We start from the raw sequence: 23,254 nt of genomic DNA on the forward strand, positions 1-23,254 counted from the left end.
AAAAAATCAATTGCTGGCTTATACCGTCTTTATTTCTTGTCTTGGAAGCCTACAGAGGTATTTTTGTGGTCTATTTGGAATAATGAGAAATCCTCACTGGATGCTAAAGGTGATATTTCCACTTTTAACTGGCTAGTCAGGTAGTCATTCAGCAGTCATTACCGTTTAATCAGTATCAACCACTCACAGGTAATTTTCGGAGACTTCAAAATCTAGGGGATAGCCATGTCTGTCTTCAGGAGCTTACAAAATAATAGGTTAATAATACTGGAAAGTTAAAAGAGTCATTAAGTATAAAATATGGTTATGTGATTCCTGAATTTTGATTCTAGAAACAGAACCATGAAGTTAGACTAATGCTGGGTGTACATAAGGGCCAATTAAACTGCGAGTCACATATACAAAAGTTCAATGGAATCTGGGGGATAAAACTGCTTAAACAATTATAATTTCAGAAAATATAATTAAGACACTAGCTCCACTTAGCTGCCTCTAAATTTTCTTGTAAAAAGATAAGATGACTTGGTAAGGTGGTGCCTGTCAAGTTTCTCGTGGAGCTGTAACATATGACTCTTGATGCCATACACGGAGGAATACATTTTTGTGCGGTTCTTGCTGAAAACGTGAATTTAATCTTGAGGAAACATCACACAAGACCAAATGGAGGAAATTAGATACAATAACTGGCCAGTACTCTCTAAGAGTGTCAAGTTCATGGAGACAAAATGGCTAATGGAGACTAAAGAGACATAACTAAACTTAATACGAGAACCTGAATTGAAGCCTGAAAGACCTAAAGAATACAGAGAGGAGAGAGTAAACATTACACTTAATATCTCTATCTTGAGAAATCATTACATTTCAGGTTGTGCGTTTAACTTTTGAACACAAGTGTGTCTCCTGTCACAACACTATTCTTAAAAGTGTAATTTCCAATGGTTATACAGTGGTCTTTCATATGAATATGTCATATTTTACTTACCATGTTTCTGTCATCAGAATTTACTTCTATGTTTTCCCTCAAGTTCTTATGTTGAAAAACCCAGATGCAAATAGATAAACGCATTTCCAATTTAGAATGATATTTTTGGTTAGACTTGATATTGAATTTGTAATATTTTGGATTGTGTCATATGATCCCTCATCATACCTTTTCTGGAGCTGAAAATTACATTAAAATATGTTTTATTTGAACCATGAAAAGTTGGTATCTTGTTTTATTTTTCTTATCTTAATTATTAGTTAAGATGTTATTTTAAATGGTTATTTGCAATTTGTATTTCTATTCTCCTTTTACATTTTTTATGTATTCTTTAAATTTGATATCTATTTATTTAATATTTCTGATTATTCTGATGCTTAAATACAACATTTTGCTCTTTTTTTTTTAAAAAAAAAAATACATATTTATCTGCTTTGCCTAAGTTCAAGGTATGATATGCATACATTACTACTTTCTGTTAATTTGAGGTATATTCAGTTTTTCTAAAACACTCAGGAGAGTGTATGTTTCTGTGTAATTGACTGCCTTTTCATTAAGATGTAGTACAGATAACTGACCAATCTTACACATGGCTTTTATTTGAACATAAAATCTTAAAATTGTGATCATATTTTTTTTAGATATACTCACAATTAAAGTTTTCTCTCAAGAGATCTGAGCAGCAACACATCTGGAGTTCTTCAAAAACAGACTTTGTGACTATTACTCAAGAGACCTCCAGATAATAAAATTGTTTTGTTTTGTTATTATTTTTTCTTAATGTACATTGCTTCCTTTTCATTTATGAAAGTATATTGCAACTAGCACTGCAGAGTGAGAAAAATCCCCTTTATGAACAATTAAGTTCATTGACTTGAATATTTTATTTTTCGTATGACACACTTTAAACCATCAGTATAAAAATAATTGTAATTACTTAAGTTACTAAAAGACTATATGAAGAAAATAATTTCAGGAACATTATAATGTTTTATTCAAAAATTCTTTAAAAGGGTTTTTCTAAACTTGACTGGTGATGATTTTAAGTTATAACTCTTTTCATAGTTTCAGTTGACATTTGTTAATTTAACTATTGAAATTATTTTAATAATTTCAGTTGACAATCTTGTATTAATGTTTACAGAACCTGTGTGGCCTTTCTCTTTGTCTAACCATTTTCAAGACTTCATAACAATAATAAAAGCTTGGATTTATTTAGGCTTACAACATACCTGGCCTTGTTCTAAGAGTGTTACACAATTTATTTTCCTTTATTTATTACAGTATGTGGTGTAGGGGTTATTAATAGGTTCATATTACTGGAATCAGATTTTAAATAACTTGTCCAACTTTGCAGAGCAAATCAGACTTTTACACCAGATTAATATGACCCATGCATTTTTCACTCCTCTGTAGGTTGGCTATTTCTTTCAAATGTAACTTCATTTTTTTTTCTAAAACTTGTTCATGCATGAGTTTCTTAATTTTTATTCACGTCTTTGCAGAATGGTATGTTTCAAATAATCATTTGTAGAGGATAAATAGACAAAACATCTCATGAATCCGTTTATATTGCACAATATTTTCTACTGCTTTTCATCAGAAGAGATACTTCATTTTTATTACAATAATGCTGGTACTGAATCATAATATTAGTGTAATAACAGGCAATTGACCTGTCTGAAAATCAGTTTTTTATCTACAAATGATAAAACTAATGTTCATCCAACTCACTGGATTGTTTTGAAGATTTAATTATATATCCCTCATAAAGAAGACAAATAATCAACTGGAGATTACAATGATTATTTTTCTAATGTATTATTATCATCGTTTTCCAGAAAAGTAACACAGCTGTTGTTATTGTCATTATTTTCATTAATCTCTTGGTAGAAAATTATTCAATAATCCTTCAAAACCCACAAAAGTTTCTCCATTTGTGTCAGGTAATTTAACTAAGAGAAATCTGAGTCCATCTGGATTTTGCCTCTTCTGAAGACATCTTTTCTTCTCCTCTCTGTTCCCTGGATACTAGTATTAACAGTTGTTTTTCTTCTTATTTGCCATGATGCCTGTAGGTATGGCTTGTCTGCAAGTTTTGTATTGAATCCCTTTATACTATATATTTAGGAATACTATTAATTTTTATTGTAAGTTTTCATCTATTATAACTTTTATTATTGCTTCTGTTTAGTTTGATATAGCTGCTTTCCACAAAGTAGGCTGTATTTTAAACATATTTACATATCTGGCATCTGTTCTTATAATGAATATACTCATTCTTTTTCATGGTTTTGAGTACAAATACGAATTGCATACAATAAAGAAATCTTAAAATCAATTTGAATTTTTTAAACCAATTAGTTAAATGTTGTTTACTTTTAAAGTACTTGAAGTATTTATATGTCTGATTATTTTATTGCTTTATATTGATATGCATGATAGCCTATTTTATTTATATCTAATGTGCTTTTATTTAACTTTTTACTCTGAAAATTTTTTACATTCCATTTACTTACTGCTTTTATGTTATAGGTACCATGCTAAGTATTATATATGTATTGTCTTATTGGTATTTCTGATATCACATATTATTATATTTTATAATTCTGTAATGATAAGTCCTTCTAGTTTCTTCTTTATATATGTATATATTTTGCTGTATTTTGTAACTATCATTTACTAAGAACCCAATATATTAGAGACAATGTAGTAAATTTTTTACATGTGTTATTTGAGTTAATTCTCATTGTATCCTGGCAATCTAGGTAATATTCTTTCAATTTTAGAGACAAGAAAAAGTACTTAATTCAATTTTGAAAACTTAGCTAAGATTAAGAGAAAGAGCTGAAATTTCAACCAAGTTAATCTGAATCCATGTGTTTTAATCATGTCTCATTTAATGTCCTTTTATGAAGGAAGACCACTTCTTCTTAGTTTGATAGAGCTATGATTTCTTTTCGTGAAAATATACAAGCTGTTTTTCTAAAACCAGTTTATACAACGTGTGATCCCAACGAAAGTAGAGACTAGGTTTGTTTTGCTCATCATCAATATTCCTAGAGTTCAGAACATTTTCTGATGTATAGCAATTGTTCAATAAACATATTTACCATTACTAAAAAGAAAACATAAAATAAGTGTCCTTTGTATTACACAATGACTAGTATGTAATTTTTCTTTTGAATCTCTGTGAAAACAGTTTTGAGGAATGCAGTAGAGTTTTTTTTTAAGTGGATTATTTTTACTTTTGTTCTTTCTTTGTCAATTAAGAAATTATTACTACTTATGAAATGCTTATTTTGATTCCAGGCACTATACTAAGTGTTTTGTTTCTATTGATCTATTTTATCATCTGAAAAGTAAATTAAGATTTTATATCTTTATGTTTTTCAGTATGCTAGGTTTGTAAATTTTCCTTTTAATGTCTACTTTGTTCCTGATAAAGTACATTGTTTTATTAATTTTACAGTCAGACGATAACTAACTTACCTGTAGTGGTTTGTGTTTTAAACTTTACTTACTTACGTTACTTACCTGTGTAGGTTTGTGTTTTAAACTTTTTATTTTTTACAAGTTTCAAATTAAAGGAAAAGTTGTGAAAGGCATACAGAAAATTCTTGTATCTTCCTCTTTCTAGGTTCCCCTAAGATTAGCATCTTCTATGAACATAGTAAAATGATCAAGACCAGAAAATTAACATTGGTTCAATACATTTAACTAAAATACAGACCTTAGCAAAGTGTCACCAGTGTTTCCACTAATGACGCTATCTCTGTTCCATGATCTTATGCAGAGGTGCGCATTGCATTTCTCCTTAGTCTCTTTCTATCTGTGACAGTTTGTTAGTCTTCTCTTACTTTTAATGATCTTGATATTTTTGAAGAAGAATGGTCAGATGTTTAGTTGAATGCCCCTGAATTTGAGTGCATCTGATATTTTCACAATTTAGATGAAGTTATTCATTTCTTTTGGTAAGGATATCACAAAGGTTATGTTGCAGCCTTCTCACTGCATCCTATCAAGAGGTTAATAATATCACTACTTTTTATTACTGGTGACATAAACCTTGTCCTTTTGGATAAGGTGGTATTTGCTGGCTGAGAATTTATGCTTTAAAGAATATTTTTCTTTCATAGCCCCCTTACTCTGTCTCACCTCACTTTTGTGAATCCCACTGAGAATGATGGGAGTAGAAATAGTAAAAGCTTATATCTCATTAGCCCCGCCATATAGAGACCTCTGCTCATTCTCCGTGCACTTTATGCTGTATTCATTGTGAAACTGAAGTTATACTTTCAGATAATGAAGACAGAGTGGTTCTTGTGCAGGGAGAAATAGAAGGAACAAATGTATGCCAATGGTGCTTAAATCTGGTTGTGAGTAAGAATCACTTGGGGAGCTTTTTTGAATCCAGAGTCTTAGTACATTGCATGGATATCCAGATTTATTTCATCTGCTCCCAAATGTGAAAAACACTACTCTGTATAGCATACTAACAGCTCATGAAAAAAAAAAAAATGCCAGCAATGTGTGGTGAATGAGGGAATTATAAAAGAAGGTTTCTGGTTTTCCAACTAAGTACTAATTCTCAATTGAAATGTAGTGGCAAAAGTTTGCATGTAACTGAATGAGCAAGAATATCTTTCTTTGTGAATCCTATGTATTTTACTGTTTTTGACACTAATCTCTTTCCCTTTTTCATTGATACATAATATTTGCACATATATATAGAATCATGTCATATTTTATTACGTTTATGGAATATGTAATGATCAAGACAGAGTACTTAGGATTGAGAACTTGTTGGTAACCTTCAAATGATTTGAATTTTTCAATTGACCAGAAGGGCAGCATGAGAGATGAAGGAACACTGTCAATAGAGATAAAAAGTCTGGGACAGAAACAGTTTTAAAGAAGTCCATATACATCACTTGTTATTGTGGGGGATGGCAAAATGAAATTCCTTAGTGAATGACAAGTTGTAGCTTGTATATTACAAATTTGGGTTTACTCTAAGTACAATGAGAAATGATCTGAAATTTGACTGTAACAATACAAAATTCACTCAACTGAAACAAAGTGTGCTTATTCAAATCGAGGTCAGAATTTCTGTTTGTCTAGATCATAGGTATATTATTAAGACTACTTAAAGAGAATCAGAAAATGGAAGGAAAAGGTAATTAAAACTGAAGGAAATATGTGTTTATGAGGCAAAGAATGTTTCCAGTGAAAAGTCAGATTTCAGTAACGTTATATTTCCAAGAATTAGGGTAATGTGATTTTATTAAAATATAGACTATGATTTTAGAGTAAACTTTATTCTAAAATCTAAAATAAAAGAGAATACATAAATATTCTTTTTCATACACAAACACACACACACATTTCCATTCCTAGTTTCAAGATAATTTTTTTTCTTAATTCTCAGCAGATTGAAATTGGAGTGGGCAATGAAAGCAAACTAATAATCATAATTTATCCTTTTCATTCTTAAAATAGAATTTCAAAGTATTCAGGTTCTATAATAATCAATGCCACTCAAATATTTTTATAACTGAGTCAATGATTGATGAATGTAAATACTAATACACAAAAGTAATTACAAGAATAAGATTATTTTTCCACATTTCATGCATAGTAGTATTATATACAACTCATATTTTTCTTGTACATTTGCCAGCTCTTTTCAAATATATATATTTGTTGCGTCATTATCAAAGACTGTTCCTCTCTTCTGAACTTGGCAATCTTACTCTTTTATACTTCTTTTAACTACACCTATAATATAGAATCAAATTTGGGTTTAATACACTACATAATTATTTTCAACTGAAAGTTGTTGTCCTTTAACATATTGTAGATATGAAGTACATCTGTACCCTGCTTTACTGAACTATTCTCACACCATTCTAACCCTAGTGAAACATCTTCCATAATGCAGAAATTATATTACCAGCTCAAATGTGTTAAAGAATCATTGGTTCCTAAACAGCTTCATCTTTATTGGATAGTCACTAAGAATTGTTTTTTGGCATTTGTTCTATTACGTCTCTTGATTATTACTAGATTTTAGTGATTACTCTAAGTAACCACATCCTCTTCTAAAATGACCAATCCTGGGAGATTTAGTAGAGCATCTCTTCAATACCCTTTAACTTAACATTCTCTGTGTATTTTGAATTCTAACTGTAGATTCCTTTTATTAGAAAGTCAGGAAGGCATAGGAAAAAATTGCCTTGATTCTGACAAAATTTGTTCTGGTCCAAACATAAGCAAACACTCACAGCTGTTTGATTTTGTGCAAAGGACTTACTTACCTGGCTATTTGTTTTTGGAATTAGTATTTGATAGGATAATCGAGATAACAAACATAAAGCATATACTAAAACACTTATGCCATAGTAAGTGCTCAGTAAGTACTAATTTAATTTACAGATACTTTCAGCTTCTAATTATGAGCTAAAAATTAAGTATTGCAAACATGCTGGATACAAATATATCCATGCCCTATATAAATGTAGGGCAGAGCAAGATACAGAAAGCCCAATAATTATGGCATGCAGGGTAGTTTGCATGATGCCTACTATCAATAAGCAGCTCAAAATTGTGTGCGAGTCATGAAAGACATGCAAACAAGTTCTGGGAATGTGGAGTGATCCATGCAAAGCCAAGAAAACCAGCAATCATTGCAAAGGTTGGATGCAGGAAAAATCCTAAGAACACAAAATATATAACCCACATTTTTGTATAATAAAATCTCTAGAAGTATAAAAATACAGAATATAATCTGTAAACTAGATAAATGTACTTCAAACAACTAAACTAAAAATACTTACTGAACTCCTGCAATGTAAAAGACATCATCAAACAAGATACATTGCAAGAGAGCCAATATTATCAAAATCCCTATATAATCTACTCTGGATTTATCCCTTGTCACTCTCATCCAAGCAATCTATGTTTGTGTGTGTTGATTTTACTTTGCCTTTAACGTTACATGCCCTAAGCTTATTTAACTTCTATTGTTTTTGTTTAAGCTGTTCAGTTTGCCCTTCCTGTTGGTACAAATCCTGTCATTCTTTGAATTCCAACTTCAATATTTCTTCCCACAAACATAAATCTCATAACATTCTGGGTTAAATTAAAATCTCAGTTTATTTTATTCTTCTAGTCTTTCTGACATACTTCACCTTGCTATTACAGGTCCACATGAAACTCATTATATATTAGTGAGTTTCTTGAGGGCGGTGGACTGCTGAAATTATCTCTATGACCCTAGAAACTTGATGTACTGCCTGAGAAGGGCCTGATCATAGGAGACACAGTATAGTAAGCTGGGGATAGTGAATTGCTACCTGTTTTCATAGTCATTTTCTAGTATGTAATTAATAGTAGAGAGGAACAAAATTTTAGTGCAATGATACATATATGAATGTTTGCCTCAAATCTCGCTTCCTCCTCCCTTTTCCCTTTCCATTCTCTTTTCCTTTATTCATTTCTATTTTCCTTCATATTACTTTCCTTTTCAATATTTTTAAAACTTTCTAATTATCCATGTAAAATTCTGATGAGCTTTTGGGTAATTACAGGATGGTAGAAAAAATAGTAATTTACAACCCTTAATAGAGTGGTTTCTTACTGCCATTGAATAAACAGGATGAATTTTCTAACTAAGATGTTTCTGATATCCTTCTGCACATGTAGAGGTCAACACATGGGTGGGTCAGGGGAAAACAAAGAATGAGGAAGATGAGGACAAATAAAAATGGAGAACTTAGGTGTATAGTGTGTGTGTGTGTGTGTGTGTGTGTGTGTGTGTGTGTCAGAGAAAGAAAGGAACATCAAGTCCACATGGTCATAAAAAAATACAGAGGTGATTACTTCATAGTGAAATAAATACCAAAGAATAGTACCTGTGTTAACATATTTTTGCATTAGTCTCTCAATGTGTTAAAAAACCATAATGCTCAGCATTTATACATCCACAAATTTATATGAACACTTTAAATATGAGGATCAACTAAGTTAATGTTCTCTCAGTATTGGGAATTATTAAATATTCCAAAAGCCAAGGAATATGTTTATCTATGAAATTTAGAAATGTTCATTCAGGCAGCAAATTCCTTATATTTAGTTCATCTTGTTTAGTGAGCCAATGTGTCTTAAAAATAGATTTTATTTTGAACATATTAGCTTATAATTTTAGAGAGAAAGAACCAGTGAACTGTATAAATTTTTAAATGATATAAATACAAAAAAAGCTTGTAGGTACATCAACAAAAATCTGTGCTATCTTCAGTTTTGAAAGTTTCAAAGGAAAATCTTATAGTTAATCTTTAAGCATTTTTTCCACATTCACATTTTTGCTGTAAGTATGCTATAAGTCTATGTGTGTATGTACAAATTTTGAAATTACATTTATACAAGAAAATTAACTGATTTCCCAATATTTTCTAGAATGTTAGCCAATAACTTAAATTATGATATAACATTTAGGATATCAAGATATGATTTGTGATCATTGACAGATATTCAAACATGTTTAAGAAGCAGTATATATTTTCTCTCACCGTGCATCGAATAATGTTGAGAATAAGCAGAATAACATCAACTGAATTTGGAAGTGTGACTTAAAGTCAAACAAATACTGAAAAATTCTTACATGCAAACAAAACAAACATTCATCACATATGCTACTCCAGCTGATAACTCAATGCTTGCCACGTAAAGAGCCCATATAATTCAAATAAATAAGTCTATTAAATTCTACTGGAATGAAAAATGCAATTATAGATTAAGGGATGAACCACATTGTCAATGCCTGAATTAAAATGGTCAGTTTTACCATATAATCTTACGTGAATGCAGATAGTATGAAATTCATCATATAAAATTTACATTATATGATATTTTATGATTTTACATGGCTTTTCTTAATTTTTCCTTCACTATAATACACTATATTGTGAATGCTTATTTATTTTACAAAATTACCATATCTTATAAAAACTTGAAGATATTCAGCAAAACAGGGTTATTCCTAGTGTGCCTGATACAATATATAAATTTAACAACATTTAGAATGATAATAACACCATAGGTTATAGCTAACTACTGGCAGAATTCAGATGTAAATCCAAGTCTCCTAAATTATGGCCTCAATCATCTTATATTAATTATTGCTATTTTTAACTATAAGTTAGAAAACCTGCTGAATCACAGATCTTGAATATGAGTATTATATTAGGACAAAACATATTAGTTAAGGTTTGAGTTTACCTCTAGATTAATATTTTGGCAATTTAGTAGCCTAGAGTCATTCTATTTATTTAAAAAACCCAGACATTTTGATGGACCTAAAATTTCTAATTAAAAGATTATCATTCACACTTACAGAATAAAGAGGGCATAATTATATGGAAGTTTCTTTTCTTTGATAAACTCTCTAAAGATAAAAGATGAGCATCATTTATTTATAGTCTTCACATATGGCCTCAAATACTCTCTGAACTTCTAACTTAAAGAAGCTATGATATGTTAGACTAAGGAATGAACTTGCATATGTTGAACCAGCCTTGCATCCCTGGGATGAAGCCTACTTGATTGTGATGGATAAGCTTTTTGATGTGCTGTTGCAATCGGTTTGCCAGTATATTATTGAAGATTTTTGTATCTATGTTCATCATGGATATTGGCCTGAAGTTTTCTTTTCTTGTTCAGTCTCTGCTGGGTTTTGGTATCAGGATTGATGTTGATCTCATAAAATGATTTGGGAAGGATTCCCTCTTTATAGATTCTTTGGAATAGTATCAGAAGGAGTGGCACCAGCTCCTCTTTGTATGTCTGGTAGAATTCAACTGTGAACCTATCGTCTCACCTCAAAGTCTCCTTAAACTCATAAGCAACTTCAGCAAAGTCTAAGGATACAAAATCAATGTGCAGAAATCACAAGTGTTCCTATACACCAATGACAGACTAAAAGAAAGACAAATCAAGAATGAACTGCCATTCACAATTGCTACAAAAAGAATAAAATACCTAGGAATACAACTAACAAACGATGTAAAGGATCTCTTCAAGGAGAACTACAAACCACTGCTCAAGGAAATAAGAAAGGACACAAACAGATAGAAAAACATTCCATGCTCATGGTTAGGAAGAATCATTATTGTAAAAAATGGCCATACTACCGAAAGTAATTTATAGATTCAATGCTATCCCCATCAAGCTACCTATGACCCTCTTCACAGAACTGAAAAAAGCCATCTTAAACATCATATGGAACCAAAAGAGAGCCCGCACAGCCAAGTCAATTTTAAGCAAAAAGAACAAAGTTGGAGGCATCATGCTACCTGACTTCAAACTATACTACAAGGCTACAGTAATCAAAACAGCATGGTACTGATACCAAAACAGAGATATAGACCAATGGAACAGAACAGAGGCCTCGGAGGCACATCACACATCTACAACCATCTGATCTTTGACAAACTTGACCAAGACAAGCAATGGTGAAAGGATTCCTGGTTTAATAAATGGTGTTGGGAAAACTGGCTAGCCATGTGCAGAAAGCAGAAACTGGACCCCTTCCTGATACTTCACACTAAAATTAACTCCAGATGGATTAAAGACTTAAAGATAAGACCTAACACCATAAAAACCCTAGAAGAAAACCTAGGCAAAACCATTCAGGACATAGGCATAGGCAAGGACTTCACGACTCAAATACCAAAAGCATTGGCAACAAAAGCCAAAGTAGACAAATGGGATGTAATTAAACTCCAGAGCTTCTGTACAGCAAAGGAAACAATCATTAGAGTGAACTGGCAACCAACCGAATGGAAAAAGATTTTTGTAATCTGCCCCTCTGACAAAGGGCTAATATCCAGAATCTACAAAGAACTAAAACAGATTTACAAGAAAAAAAACAAACAAACCCATTCAAAAATGGGCAAAGGACATGAACAGACACTTTTCAAAAGAAGACATATATGAGGCCAACAAACATGAAAAAATGCTCATCATCACTGGTCATTAGAGAAATGCAAATCAAGACCACATTGAGATACCATCTCATGACATTTAGAATGGCGATCATTAAAAAATCTGGAGACAGCAGATGCTGGAGAGGATGTGGAGAAATAGGAACACTTTTACACTGTTGGTGGGAGTGTAAATTAGTTCAACCATTGGGGAAGACAGTGTGGTGATTTCTCAAGGACCTAGAAATAGAAATTCCATTTGACATAGCAATCCCATTACTGTGTATGTAGCCAAAGGATTATAAATTGTTCTATTATAAAGACACATGCACACCTATGTTCATTGCAGCACTGTTTACAATAGCAAAGACCTGGAACTAACTCAAATGCCCATCAATGATAGACTGGACAAAAAAAAAATGGGGCACATATACATCATGGAATACTATGCAGCCATAAAAAATGATGAGTTTGTGTCCTTTGTAGGGGCATGGATGAATCTGGAAACCATCATTCTCAGCAAACTGACACAAGAACAGAAAATCAAACACCGCATGTTCTCACTCATAGTTGGGTGTTGAATGATAAGAACACATGGACACAAGGAGGGGAGCATCACACACTGGGGTCTGTTGGGGGGAAATACGGGAGGGACAGTGGAAGTTAGGGAGTTGGGGCAGGATAACATGGGGAGAAATGCCAGATATAGGTGATGGGGGATGGAGGCAGCAAACCACATTGCCAAGTATGTCCCTGTGCAACAATCGTGCATGCTCTGCACATGTACCCCAGAACCTAAAGTGCAATAAAATATATATATATGTGTGTATGTAATAAACTTAACTTACATAATCAGCATCACCAATATTGTCAATGCCTTTTTTTCACTATGACATATCAGTATACCTCAAAATCCTTTTATTTTCATTCCTTATTAATATGTATATAAATACATGTGTGTGTGTATATAAATATGTGTGTGTATATATACGTGTGTGTATATATCACATATATAAATGTACATATTTAAATATGTATGTATATTAAAATATATAAATATGTGTATATATGTATATTTATCACATATATACATGTACATCACATACATATACATATACATATATATACACACATATATACACAAACATGTATATATACACACATATATATACATATTAATAAAGAATGAAAATAAAAGGAGTTTGAGGTACACTGATATGTCATAGTAAAAAAAAAAGGCATTGACAATATTGGTGATGCTGATTATGTAAGTTAAGTTTATTATTTCTATTCAAAACAAAACGGTTTTTCCAAGCCTTTTGTCTCCAATAGCTAACTCTTGAATGTTTCTACCTATATTATGCTAGCGTTATTATTAAACCCATTTTACAAAGTTTTAAACTGTCACTGAGAGGTAACTGGCTTGTCTCAAGTCACAAAAGTAGTTACTGGTGTGGCTGGGATTTGAACTCAAACGTCTCTGTGTCCAAAATCTCACTTTTTTTCTTGTGACGGTACCATCTCTCACAAGTCATATGGCCTAACCAGGATTGTGAAAGAGAACACAATGTACTGCAATGTTTATTTCCCATGGTATTTGTTTGAAATAATTGTAACATTGATGTGACACTGCTGGTCATGTGATGTACAATGAATAGCACATTAATTGTAGCCAAATCCACTGGAGGAAAAGAAAAATTCTGTAGCACAACTTTTATAGACAACTTTATTAACTGATCTTTTTAAAAGTGTGTTATATTAAGTTATGAAACAATATACTTTTAAAATACCAAAAAATAAAAAAATAAAAACTGGTTGGGGTTCAAAACAAATCAAGATTACAAAAGAATTTATTTGGTATCTACTCTGTACTAAGCAATATGCCAGTTACTCTACTTGTATTTTATTTTCATCCATCCATATACTACGGTTAAAATAAACTCTATTTATCAGACGAGAAAACTGAGACACAGAGAAGTTAAGTAGATCATATCCAAGATTAAATTTCTAGTTAAAAAGGCTTTCTGAAATTATACAGATGCCTATGTAATTGCAAAAACATTTTACTATTATCAATATCTCTCATTGATGAAATTTTGATTACTTATATTTAAATTTCTGGCTCACATACATGTAATCATACTATAAAATGCTACATATGAAGTCAGCATAAGGCTCTTCTTTGTATTGCAATAGAGAAATACCTAAGGCTGGGTAACTTATAAAGAAAAGAGGTTTAATTGGCTCATGATCCTGCAGGCTGTAGAATTATAGTGCTAGCATCTGCTTGGCTTCTGGGGAGGCCTCAGGGAAGTGTTTACTGATAAGAAAAGCCAAGCAGAATTAAGCACATCACATGGAGAGAGCAGGAGCAAGAGAAAGCCAGAGGGATGTTGCCACACACTTTTAAATAAACAGATCTTGAGGGAACGTACTCACTATGGTGAAGACAGCACCATGAGCACGGTGCTAAATGTTTCATGAGAAATCCACCCCCATGATCCAATCACCTCCAAACAGGTCCCTCCTCCCACACTGGGGATTACATTTCAATGTGAGATTTGGAGGGAGCATCCAAACTATGTCAATCTACATCAACTATATATAGTAGTCATTGAATACACACACACACAAAAACAAAGACGGCCTATTCTAAAGGACTTTACAAAGCTAGTAAAGTAGATAGAAAAGATTAAATATCTATTTAATCTTTTACAAAAAGTTTACAAGGTCAAAGCAACAAATGCTCTAATAATGACATACATCGATCATGATTCATTCACACTAACCCAAATTATTAAAATATAAATGCTGGAAATATCTGAAAAAATGATGCACTGCAAGTCATCCTGATATGTGTATTTTTTCTTTCTTCCACTTTTTTCTTTTTCTTAAGTTTTTTCTAACCTATGAATTTCTGTTTATAAAATCTAATTTACGAAATTACAATCATGTCTTATCTAGAAGGTTGATAGTTGGAGCAAAAGTGACATATTACTTGTAAGTCATATTGTCAAAAACCTGAAATGCACAGTTTTCATATAGGTGAGAACTATAGAATACTCTCTGATGGGAGCACTTTGGTTATATTGAAGACTGGAAGAATAAAATCAGCAATAGCAAGTAAAAATCATTCATTCATATGTAAAGAAAAAGATCTTATTATGGCTTTAGCACCAGGTTAAATGAATTATTTTAGTTTTTAACATACAAAAACATGTTTATTTTAAAAAAAACTAATTAATTAAGAAATTATAATTAAGAAATTTGGTAATTTTATTGTGTCTTGGAAACATTAGATAGAACTTTGAGGCAACTGAATATGCCAGATATCCATTAGGTTAGTACGAAGACTAAAAGGAAAAGGAAGAGGGAGAAGAAAAGAAAGAGGAGAAAAAGGAGGGTAAAGAAAGAAAAGACAAAAATAATAGTAAAATCACCAAATAAAATAATTCATTTGGAACATTTTCATATCTACATATTTAAAAATGGGTGATACTTCAGGAAAGAGAAGAGGGAATTTATGGAAGTAAGTTTTAATAGTATATAGCCATGTCAATAATTAATGTAAATGAAGTGATTACCAACTGTATCCAAAGAACATCTATGTTACCTTTGAAAATATAATCAACAATACAATGTCATATTCCTTTTGCAATGTCTTTGTCTTAAAGAAGAACATTTTATATTATGCATACATGATTCTTCACATATCTGGAAAAGATGTAAGAAGGAAAGGACAAAGGAAAAGGCTATCCATTAGCCTTTTTTTAATATCCTATTACTCTTATATGTACACACACACTTACACACTTTGAGTTGTAATGAGTATTTTTCCTTGCATTTTCAATGGTGATATGGTTTAGCTTTGTTCGTCCACCCACCTCATCTCGAATTGTAATACCCATGTGTGGAGGGTGAGACCTGGTAGGAAGTTATTGGATCATAGGAGTGGTTTTCCCCATGCTGTTCTCATGGTAGTGAGTTCTCTTGAGATCTGATGGTTTTAAACGTGTGTGGCAGTTCCCCTCACACTGTTCCCATTCCTGTCCCCTTGTGAAGAAGGTGTTTGTTTCTCCTTCTGCCATGATTGTAAGTTTCCTGAGGCCTCCCAGTCATGCAGGATCTTGAGTCAGTTAAACCCCTTTTGTTTATAAATTACAGAATCTTAGGCAGTCTTTACAGCACTGTGAGAACAGACTAATACCAAAAATTGGTGTTAGTAATGTGGAGTACTGCTACGAAGATACTTGAAAATGTGAAAGTGATTAGGTAATGGGCAGAGGTTGGAACAGTTTTGAGGGCTCAGAAGAAGATAGGAAGATACGGGAAAGTTTGAAACTTCCTGGAGACTTGTTGAAAGGTTATGACTAAAATTCTTCGATTATTCTATGAAGATATTGAAATTTAGTGATAAAAATGGGTTTTTGTGTTGGGAATTTTGCTTTTGTTTTTCCATTTTTAATGATGTCAATTTTACAATTGATGTATTTGTAACATTCTATTTTATATCGGAATTTGAGTTTCTCATTATTGCTGACACCAAATGATCAAAATGTGATCAAACTACTGTTGAATTATAGTGTAAGATCATCTGCTATTATCAATTTTCTTAGCTAAGATACTTGTCTTAGCTCTTTTTTATTGTTATAAAGGAATTCAGGAGGCTGGGTTATATACAAAGAAAATACTTTTATTTGGCTTTCAGTTCTCCAGACTATATAAAAAGCATGGCACCAGCATCTAGTGAAGTTCTGATGAGGACATCAAGTTGCTTTTAGTCCTAGTGAAAGGCAAAAGGGAGTTGACATGCAGAGATCACATGGCTTGAGCTTAAGCAAGAGAGAATGGGAAGGAGATGCCAGAGTCTTCTTAACAATCAGCTCTCATGGAAATAAAAGATGTGCAAAAGATCAGAGATGACTCTGTTTAAAAATCTACAAATACTCGTGTTTATTTATAGAGTTCAGTAACGGGAAAGTGATAGAAAATGACACAGGGAAGTTACTCCAGTTACTCTGGACTTTAATTCTAAAGATATTTTAAAAGCTTGCTTGCTTGTTGCCTATTTCTAAATAAGAGACTGGAATAATTGAAGGATTTTAAGTAGAATAATAAGTATGCTTAATTTGTCTTTTATCAGTATTACTTTGATATTAATGGGGAGGGCCAAACCAGGAGAGATATGTAGAAGGGAAAAGTTGAGATAAGATCAAAAGACTTTGGAATACACCTAATGGAAATTACTCAATACACTTATAAGGCTTAACTTCTACCTCTCCCTTTTGTAGGAGTCCCGCTAAACACAGTCTTCTGAAGTTCTGAGTAAAAGCTAATTGTCCTTATTTGTACCATATGTGTCTCCTGCCACATCTGACTAGATTTGGGGAAACACTGATTCTAGTGAGAGGAGTCAGATTCGTAGAACAGACAAATTAAAAGGGATAATGAAAATGAGGTGATATTACAGAGCATAAGGAAGAGATAAAGAGAGATGGAGAAGTGCAGTAACTTCAGATCCTGGTGTTTTCCCAGTCCTTCGCTCTGAGTTTTTGAATCCAACATGTATTTATATTCTGTAATACAGTGGAATTTTGTTAACACGTATTGAGCACTTACTATGTGCCAGATATTTCTTGGGACCAATCATATAGGAATTTCTCATTTCACACAGAAAACAAAAAGCTAAGGGAGTACAAACACAGTGACGAATTTCCCAGAGTATATAAATAGGAACCAGGATACAGAAAATTTAACTCTTGTGGCTATAATTAAAATTATTGCAGGAGGCTTTCATTCTGTCTCACAAAAGCAACATTTGTCTCCAATTGGGCTTGCTTGTAGATTCCCTTGAAATCAAATAGTATATTTAAAGCAGTAAGAAAAAAATGTGGAAAGAATGAGAAAACATGAGAATGCTATCCTGGGTAATCTCGAATTTCAAGTTGTAGATGGCAGAGAGAGTTCCTAAAAAGGGAAGAACTGAAAGGTGTCTAAATATATAAGGCAAGGTAGAAGATAAGGAAAGCTCACTTACTTTCAGTGTAGCTGTGAACTATTTATATGATACATAGTCATTTTTCCAGAATATATATTTAATTTTTAGTTAGAACATTATAGGATATACCACTTATATGAAAAGAAGAAATGGAGAAAGAGTGGAAAACGATGGGGAGGAGGAGGTGGAGGAAGAGGAGGAGGACTCCTTGAGTAATGGCTATTTATAGGGCCACATCTGCTATAATGAAAGCATATAAAATATGAAAGCATGGCAGGCATACAGAAAGTTACGAACAGAGCTCTTGTCACATCTGCCGTTTCAGCAGAATTATACTCACAATTCTGGTCTTCTTTAACTATGCATTCACATCTACAGGTCTTTCCTCCTCCTCATTATCTTTGGAAAGTCCCTCCTTTTGTGGTTACCAGCTATTCTCTCATTGAATCATATCAAATGAAACATTTTCATTCATGTTTCTGGGATTTTTCATCATAAAACTATCTGAGAGGTTATCATTCTTTACCCTGTTTCCTGACTTTTCCGCTGTCATGCCTAATCAACAATGCTGACTGCTTTGTGAATGACAGCTTCAAATTCTCCAAAGAGAACACATCTCTCCACTCAATGCATTCCAATGTAGCACATGCTCACAGAGCTAATCTTGCCTATCACAGTGAATTCTTTAGGTTACTAAGCTCATAATTAAAAGTCTTCACTAATGACATGGTAATTGTTTTAATGGATTTCCAATGAAGTGTGAAGTTCCCTGCTGATATGTCAACGAAATATGAAGCATTGTGAGAAAATGATGTAAAGCTTCATAGAACGTAGTGTTAGAGGAGACCTTAAAATTATCAAGGGTAACCTTTCTATATTAGAAAAGAGGAAATAACCTCAGAGAAGTGATGTGTGTTGCTGAAGGTCATTACACTGAGTGGAAACTGTGGGTGTCCTGACTCCTAGTACAGTGATTCATTTCCTTTTCACTGCTTATTAATTTTGACCTGCTTTATATTTATATGGTCCTTGTATATAAAAAAACTTGATTTTATGTTTTTCACTATATCAATGGAAATATTTATTTATTCTATCAATAAAAAGGTGCATATGAAAGCAATTTTATTACATTAGTTTTATGGGAAGATTGCAAAGGTGACTTTCAGGATAAAAATCTACAGAGCTGAGAATTTCTTGCTTGGTGCTTCCAGAATAAATAAATACTTTGAGAAATCAATGCACCAAGAGAGTTGTGAGGGAATTTTAGTGCAATTTCATAATCGAAAGAATATTAAGTAACTGAAATTGATTTATATTTGTACAATATCAAAATGTCTAAGAATATTTCTAGTTATTAGTTTTGGAACTGTGAAAGGAAGTAGAACAGACATCAGAACTTTAAAAATCAGAAAACTGAGGGAAAAGGTAAGTGATTTACCTGGGAAAACCAAAACATAAGTTTTTTATTGGAAGTTCAAGCCTTGAAAAACGAAATAAGTTGTAGAATGATGTTTTGCAGAGGACGTTTAAGACCAATTTTTCACTGCATAATTATTAGTGACAGAACAAGAAAGAATGTTTTCATCGTGACATCAAATTATATTCCTTAGAAATAGAAACAAAAAGTATGAGAGTTTCCTTTGCTCTAAGTCATCAAAGAATATTTTTCATTATTGATTCAGGAAAGCTCCCCCAATATAAGATCTTAGTAGTTCTTGTAAGTCTTTTGGAATTTTACAACATAAATTCGTGTTAAAATTCATGCATTCATCTATTTCCAAAGTAGATTAAAGCACATGTTCTCAAGGAATTTACAGATACTTTTAAATTTCTCATAATATTTAATAGGTAATTGGCACTAACTTCAAACCCCAAAGAATTAAAATTGATAAACACATTGGATCTATTAACCTAGTCTAGGTTTAATTTTAAGACCAGGATAATTTCCTTATAGCTTTCTTCATTTAGAAACCATTCTAGGAATGATAATTATAATTTTTTAAATGTTTTGCAAAGTAAGACATCGTTTAAATGCAAAATAGTCTTATTATCACTGTGTCAGTACCCTTGCTTACACAGAGTAAGCAGTGCCTTCCTCACTTATATCTAGCTTTTGATGGTGTCTCATGCTGTTAAGCTAACTGTTAGACTGTTTCATTTTCCTACTTGATGAAGGAAAGTGATGTTAATTTTAATTGGATTGCTGTATTTCATTACTTTGTAAATTCCACTCTTTATACTTCTTTCCCAAGAGATTTCATCAGAAATCAGCTCCAAAATAGAGTTTATAATGGAGCTTCTTCTACAGTTTGCCAAACTGTTACAGGCACTTATACGCTTGAAGAGTCTGTTGAAGTCCTCGAATGAAGGAAAAGAATTGTGTTATGTTTGATTACATTAAGCAACCTAATAAAGTCAATTTTCTCCAAATGACAAATCAAATGACCTTGTTATCTCCTCTATGTTCTGTCCTCCTTTTGGCACTGATGGCTTCCAAAGGAATAGAAGCAGATACTACATTCTGCCTAGCTAGCCATGCCTGCTTCTTAGTATATCTTTTTTATATTATTTAATTTTATTGGAGTTAGCACATTTAACAAATGACTCTGTTAAACACTGATAAGGAAATAAACAAAGAACTCATATAACTAGGTAAGTTTTTTAAACACATAGGAAAATGTAAATACAATTTAAATGTTAAATAATCATGTAATATGGGCATACTGTACCACTATGTAGTATGACAGAAATTCAGGGGCCTGGATTTTCATCCTCTAAAATATTTTAACTCTTCTCAGAGATGGGAACATGGCCCTATGAGATTATGATTTCAAGGGAGATTATTATTATACCTGGTACACAAAACAGCTGAAATAGGGCTTAGCGATTTGCTTGGTATGGGCACAAGCCAGTTCTGTTGAATAATCCATAGGCGTGTGCAGCTAGCAGTCAACAGTAACCCCTCTCTACTCCCCACAGAAAGCTCCTTATATGATACCTGGGAACAATGGTCTGCTCCCAGTTTTGGGTTCAGTTCATATTTTGTCAGCCTGGAAATGCTGACAAAATATGCTGGGCTGTGGTGATACACAACCTGTGCTTCTTCCTTTGTGAGCCCCGGAGGTCCCCGTAACCCAGGAAATGGCTCTCGTAAGGTAAAATACTTTTGAAAAAAATATATAGAAACTAAATCTCCTTATACTCTATGTTTATTTTTTGTTATTTTGTTTTGTGTTTTTTGTTTTTTTCTGAGGTAGAGTTTCACTCTGTTGCTCAGGCTGGAGTGCAGTGGCGTGATCTCGGCTCACTGCAACCCCTGCCTCCTGAGTTTAAGCAATTCTCTTGCCTCAGCCTCCCAAGTAGCTGGGATTACAGGCATGCACCACAATACTTGGCTAATTTTTGTATTTTTATTAGAAACAGGGTTTCACCATGTTGGCCAGGCTGATCTCGAACTCCTGACCTCAGGTGATTCGCCCTCCTTGGCCTCCCAAAGTGCCAGGATTACAGGAGTGAGCCACCTCTCCCAGCCATCTATGTTTTTAATAAACTCTCACTAACATTTTCACTGTTTTTATAAACTTTTTCAAAAATAATAAAGTACTGAAATTCTTCAATATCTTCTCCTAAAGCTTTTTCTCTGATCTAAACCTCTATCATATACATGAAAGAACAGAAATAGAAGATGGTGATTGCAGTGTACTGCAAATAATTATTGTAATCCATCCTTGGAGACATTTTTCCTTCCCTGGGATCTGAATTGGGCTTGTGTTCAGTTTTGGCCAATAGCAATGTGGTGGAATTGCTGTTGTAGCTAAACCTCTACTTTGCGTGCTCCTGCTGTTTCACATGGGCTTCTGAGACAGCCATATGAACAACAGCCTAGTCTGCTGGAGGATCAGAGATCCAACCTGCAACTGCACAGGAGCTTAATGGAGCTTCACGAGTGACCAAGCTGAGATCAGCCAGTCCTGGCCTGATTTGGCCAAATGCCCAGCTGAACCTCTCCCCAATTTCCAAGTCACAGCATAAACTAAATCACAGTTGTTGTTTTAAAGCAATGAATTTTTCATGAGTTGTTATACAGTAAAATTTCATAAATGAGTCCAGTATTCCTAAAGAGATCATGGTATAAATACTTGGGCCTCTTAAAGATGTCTAACATAAGTAAAGCACAAGGTAAAATGCAATCCCTCCTCTATGCCAAAAAAATATAAATGTGATGGGTACTTTCTTTTATAAACAGTATTTTCAATGTAAATTTGCTTAAATAATGACTTTTTAAAAATTTTTGATAATAAATTTAAATTATGTTGGCCACAAGATGATACTAATATCTGTAAGTTTTGTGAGAACTTAATTTAATGTCTCGAAGGCATAATGTGGAACAGTGCTGTAAAACAAACTTTCTCTATTCGATTAAAACTATGTAAGTTAACAGCAGGTAACGCAATGCAAAGCACTGGAACTTTATAGGAGTGCACAAAACATCTGAAAACAATTCCAGTGAAAGTACAAGAGGATTCTGGGCGGGCAGACCATTATAATAGAGACTGAAAATTAGACAGGAGAACAGTTTAACAACTTTGCTTGCATCAACAATATCATGGGATATTTAACAATGACAAGTGTCAGAGGTGAGATTTTATGTTTCCTCTTAACAATGCTCCCTCAAGGAATCTAACTCCTTGAAGGAAATTCCCATAATTGCTTAAGTCTTTTGTAGTACCCGACCATCAATTGGGAAAGCTTTTCTACTAAAATAAGAACAAGGGAAAATAATAATTTTAAGCACCGGCATGTGGTAATCCTTAGTTTTCATTCATTTGGATGCAATTGTTCCAAAAAATATGTCCCCAGTTAGTGGCCAACTATACCATTTTATAGATAAGGTAAGAGATAGGAGAAAAGAAATAGTCCAAATGGTTTAAGATTATCACTTAGAGAAATGAACATATATCATATAGTCATGTAATAGGCCACCTACCCAGTTCATAACCAACTTTCCTGAAAAAAAGTTTTGTCAGTAAATGTAATGTCATCAATCAACATATGATATTTGGATGTGAGCATCTGTATAAAATAATCTGAATCTAAATGATCATATTCACTTCTATATCTAATGACTTTTATTTTTCAAGAAACTGTAGTTATTAAATTAACCTTCAAATGCATTATCATTTAAATTATTATTTATTTCACCATGATCATCTAAGGGGCTTTATAGAACTCTTAAAATACCAACAATAATAAATTTAAAAAGCACAAACACACATATAATATACAGGC

Source organism: Aotus nancymaae, unplaced genomic scaffold (genome assembly GCF_030222135.1).
Source record: "Aotus nancymaae isolate 86718 unplaced genomic scaffold, 86718_ANA_hifiasm-v0.15.2.pri h1tg000006l, whole genome shotgun sequence".
Classification (NCBI taxonomy): domain Eukaryota; kingdom Metazoa; phylum Chordata; class Mammalia; order Primates; family Aotidae; genus Aotus; species Aotus nancymaae.